Below are 5,303 nucleotides of genomic sequence, written 5' to 3'. Positions count from 1 at the left end.
GTCATTTTATGTGGTTTGTTTGTGTGGTTTTTTTTTTTTTTAAATATTGACCAGGAATTAAAATCGGAGGTAGTAGCTGGTGGGTTAACCACATACTGTTTTTGATCTTTATTATTCTCCAGATGTAAAAAGTATTTTTCCTACTTCTTTGGTTCAGAGTTGCAGCTAAACTTATTTAATAGCAGCACACTTCTGTCCATTTTAGAGATTGCCTTCCTTTCCCCTACAAAACATCATTTTGGTCACTCCAGTGGACAGCCTTTCTTAAAAAAATAAATAATAATAAAAAAAAAAGATTTAGTTGCTCCACTAGTTTATTCCTTCTGGACCTACTGTTGCATATCATATGTTCCAGCTGACTCCTCATTGTTAGTGTTTTCATACTGCTTTTATAAATATCTTCATTAACAAGATCTTCCTCCTAATTGTATGTACCTCTGCCCAAAGCTATAGAATTAGTGTGCTTTAACAAATCTCAGTCTTAATATGTGGTTTTCATTTTGCCAGTTTTAGTCACTAGCAGTAGATTTCCTGTGTTCTTAGTTGCTTCCTCCCTGACTACAAGTAGAACGTGCAGCATCATTATGGATCTCTGCATTTAGTTTGTGGGGGAAAACAAGCTTATGAACATCTTGATGATTCATGCTTAGCCGTAAGTGACTACTCAGACATCTGTTAAGTAATAAACTCCTTCAGGAGCACTGTATCCTGTGGCTGTGATTTGCCTTCAGGTTTTAGTTCCAGATTTTATTCTTTAGTAGTAGAGACCTATAACAAGTCTGTAACTTTGGTTTTTCACCCTTGTTCTCTGTCTTGTTTTTTTGCATCTCTAACAAATTTGTAGTGTTAAAATTGTAAGGTGTCATTCTAGTTTCTGTTACTCTGCCTTTATAGGCATCTGGCACTCTGCCTTTTTAAATGTGAGGTTCCTTCTTCTAGGCCCATGAGAATTTTACATGGTCACATCAGCATTGGAATTGCAAGAGAATTTCTTTGGCAAGCTTTGATTTGGGTTTGCTTGGTCATAATCAGGGATCCAGGTTTTCTGCTTGCTGCAGAAGAACATGGCAAAATGTGGCTTTTTTTCCTTTTAAAGGAGAAAAATGGATTTGCCCTTGCAAGCTGGCAGAGTGCCTCCCCAGATTTCTACACCCACAGTGGGGTGTGGGGCTGCAGCCTGGCTGGATGCATGCTAGGCAGGATCTTCCTCTGTGGCCTGACAGGCAGGACCTGGTGCAGGAGGGGGTGCTGCGGCACGAAGGTGAGGTGCCCCTGCCCACCCGGCAGCAATGGGGTGGTATGGTGCGGCACTCCCTCCTGTACCAGGTCCCACCCGTTGGGCTGTGGAGGTGGCGTCTGGCCTGGCTGCAGCCCTGCACCCCACTGAGTGCAGAAATCTGGGGGGGAGGGGGCATATGCCTTCCCATGGCCCCCCCAGTGTATTCCCTGTGCTCCCTCACTCTCTCCATGTGTCACCTATGCCCACAGCCCCCTTCTCCACACGCCCACCCTGTTCTCCACACCCTTAGGGTCTGGGGGTGGGGAGCAGCAGGTTGGGAGTGAGGGGGGCCGCGGGTCGGGAGTGAAGGGCAGCAGTGGAGACGGGGCTGGGGTTGAGGGGCACCATGCTGGCATATTTGGGCGGCTCAGTGCCACAAAGCAGCAGAGGGTCAGCTGCAACTGGACTTGTTCTGGTGAGTAAGTGGGGTAGGGGGAGGTCTGATCTTCCATGATTAAAAAAAACCAACAACAACAAAAAACCCCAAAACAACCAACCAAACAAAAAGCCAAAATCAAATGCAAAAATAAATAGGTATTTAGAATGTATTTTATTACAACTATTGAGGCACTGGTAGGCTTCCAAATTGCCTTAAAATTGTAAATGTATCAATAAAAATGTTGCATGCATACATACCACATTATAGTGGCATTTCATTTTAATAGTGGGGAAACCTAGATTTTGGGTAGGAGTATTTGGGATTTTTTTAACAGAGAAAACCACGATTCCTGAGCATAATAGTTAGTGCAACCCAGAACTAACACTTTTTGGACTCATTAGCCTCTGGCATAATTACACAGGGACATTTCCACACACCTCCCTTTTCCCCCTGTCCCCCCGCCCCTTTAAATGGGAAGTAATGCTATTCTGATCCCCTGCTGAATTCTGATTTTTAAGCATAGAAATTGGTCTGCTTCTCCAACTTCCCCCAATTGTTTATTTGCTTGCGCGCATGCGTGCATGCTTCCCCACATACCCACTTTTTTGAACAGGAGGCATAGTATGAAAGCAGATCCTGTAATGTGAAGACAGTATTCCTACACTGGCGAACAATTTGACAGAGGAGGGAGGGAGAAAAAGGGTGTTGGGACGAAGGGTCCAAAAGTTGTACTTGTTCCAAACAAGGTAATGAGGGAATTAGTCAGTAGATGTAGCTTAATGCTTTTTTAGTTACTTTTTGGGGGGAGTAGTATGCCTCAGAATACTTGTAACATTGCATCAGGTTTCCTGTTGCAATTCTCTCTTGTACAGTGGTGCTTTAAATCTCTTCCCATGTCTGCTTGTAAAAGGTAGGGTTACGTTTTGGAACGGTTTCCCATAGAGGGAGGGAAAATGTGCCACTGTGGGCCAGATGGCTCAGGCTGTTTGGGCTCTGCTAGCACGGATGGTGTGCTTGTATTAACAGCACTCCTATCAGAAAGCAAGTTGTATAAAAAGGTGCAGTGACATTGGAATACAGGAAAATCCTTTCTGAAGCAAAGAGATGCCTGGGCAAGTTGCTTGCTTGGCTGACTGGCACAATACAGATTATTGATAAACAATTTTGGTATGACTTTCTGAATCTACCAGGAAGAGTGCTTCCCTGCCCTCCCTACCACCCTTTCACCTCCAGTATCTGTTGATCTGTTGTTTTGGCTGAACCTCACCCAGGCAATTCCAGTTGCCATCATTTAGAATAAATAGCTAAGTCACTGGGGTTATGAGGTTGATTATGTCACTACTTTCAGACTTCAATATTGGACATTTGTCATGGTACTAATACCAATGGAGAACAGAAATTGTGACTGCAAAGGATACAACATACTCCCTGCTGTTTATAATTGAGCAGTGAACCTCCTTCTGTACTCTAGATAATAGGAATTACCATACAAGAGCTGATCGGTCTTCCCTGCAGTCCATTATCCTCAACTATTACCAGATGCTGGAGAGGAAGTTGCAGGAAATCCTGTGCTTGTAGGCAGTTAGGGAATAACCTGCCCACAGGGAAAGAGTCCTTTTAGCCAGCCTCTAACTATTGGGGTTTGTGCCCTTAAGAATTTTTCTGTGCTGGGATAACACTCTCATTTTAATATATATAATATGAGAGTGTTATCCCAGCATATATACATATACAGTTTACATATTAGTCACTGATTTGAGAGCTCTGTCACCTTTTAAAATCAAGGTTTGGCTTTCAAGTAGTGTGCAAGTAAAGTTAGGCAAGACAAAAACCCAGTCAGAAATAAAATTATATATATATTATTTCTGACTGGGTTTTTGTCTTGCCTGAAACTAATATGTAAACTGTACATTCAAATGTTGATCAAGTTAAAACAGAGATAGAGTTTGGTTTCTTGGAATCGCTGTTGAGTAAGAATTTTGCATACACTATGGCATAGATTATTTGATGTTTGACTTCAACGCAGTGCAAATACTGTGGTGCATCCCCTTGAGGAAGATATAGGTTCTGCACTTATTATAAGATGCAGAGGGACTGGAATAGAAGAAAGTCCTTCCTGAAGAGGCGATACATGGGCAAGATGCTTGACTGACAGATTGGACCTCTTAATTGCTAAAGAACTGTGAGATATTGGGCTATATGCAAAATAATGTTGGGGCTTTTTTTTGGCTCTTGAGCTGTCCTTTACAATGTAAAGAGATTTTTTTTTTTTCCTTAAGAAAATTAATCTTGATATGTGACTTAACAGTGCTTCCTGGATTAGATCAGATGTGCTGTTGAAACTCCCTGGGTTGTATTTGCATCCAGATAGTGTATGTCAAATAAGTGCTTCTTAAGTAAGGGATTTGGGGTACTGGATACCATGTGTGCTCCCCTTGCTTGGTGTTTAAAACCAAAGCTTTGTAATAAAAAGAACTAAACCCGCATTGAAGCTGTTGGAGGCTTTAATAGGTCTCTTGCTTTTGTAGCTTCTAGGATAGCAATGGGGCAAAAATAAGACATTTGAGAAATGATGCATAAAGGATGAGCTGCATTGCCGTGTGTGAACAGTGAAACTTGCCTTAGCTGCCACCACCAGCATATGGTCAAGAGTAAGATAAAGGATGACTGTATTGCATGTGTGCTGAGAAAAAAATAGCTTAAACTGCTGGTGCTTTGGGATGACTTAAGTGGCTACTTTAATGAAGTAACTTTTAGTCATTCCTCTTGAAGTTCATCTGTGGAAGGAATGTTCAAGCCTTGTCTGTACTTAAGGAGTTTGCCATAAAACCTCAGTGGAGATGCGTTCATACAGGCAAAAAACACAAACAACTTCCCCCAAATGGAATAAGCTGTTTTGGCAAAGGACACCTTTGCAATATAACTGCATCTACATTCAGGTTTTTATTGGGGTAGCTGTGATTAGGAGCTTAGCCTTATTCTTCACACTCAAACATGGATCTGCCAACAGCTAAAGTCAAGATTAAGCCTTTGTTTCTGAACAACTTTTTCAGCCTTTGGTACTTCTCCAGTAGCTATCAACTGTTCTCTAAATATTGGATCAGAAAAGAACACAACACAAGCCTCATGAATTTTCCTTCTTTGTATTTAGCCTTGGCTACTTGCTCCTTTCATCTGCCCAGTTGTAGGGAAAGAAAGGTATCGGGGAGCTGGAATGGAAAGGTAGTACAGATCCAGTGGAGACAGCTGCCTAACTGACGGCAGGCAGATGCATCAGATGTTTTTGATAGAAATAGCATAGTTCATTTTGGAATTGCTTACTGCTTATTTTCATTAGAAAGTGTTGTTCCCCTTGCCCCCCAAACTGCCTCCTTCCCTTGAGGGACTGTGCTGGGTACTTGAAACAGTGTAGAGTCTTCCATGACCAGTGAATGTCCCCTTACCATCTGCCTCTGCAAACATGCATCATGCAAACTGGAGAACAAAAAGCCAGACTCAGGCATTTGTCAGAAGTTGACAACAGCCGAAGTAAATGATGATGCTTCAGACTGAATGTTGAATGTCCTTGGGTTTTGTTGCTTTGTTTGACAGCACTTTATGTTCTATTTAGAAAGTAACTCTCTGAACTAAAAAAAAAAAAAAAAA

At 42.0% G+C, this 5,303-nt stretch overlaps 1 protein-coding gene across 4 annotated transcripts in view; it reads left to right on the top strand.

The window, feature by feature from the left end:
• The window catches only part of DCUN1D3 (defective in cullin neddylation 1 domain containing 3), a 28,870-nt gene that overhangs the window by 16,700 nt on the left and 6,867 nt on the right, over nt 1–5,303 (top strand). The window lies entirely within an intron of this gene.

The sequence above is a fragment of the Gavialis gangeticus genome, unplaced genomic scaffold (genome assembly GCF_001723915.1).
Source record: "Gavialis gangeticus isolate Ggan-Ray unplaced genomic scaffold, GavGan_comp1, whole genome shotgun sequence".
In the NCBI taxonomy this organism is placed as follows: Eukaryota; Metazoa; Chordata; order Crocodylia; family Gavialidae; genus Gavialis; species Gavialis gangeticus.
Note: the sequence above shows the minus strand (reverse complement) of the source record. Positions and strands in the feature narration are given on the sequence as shown.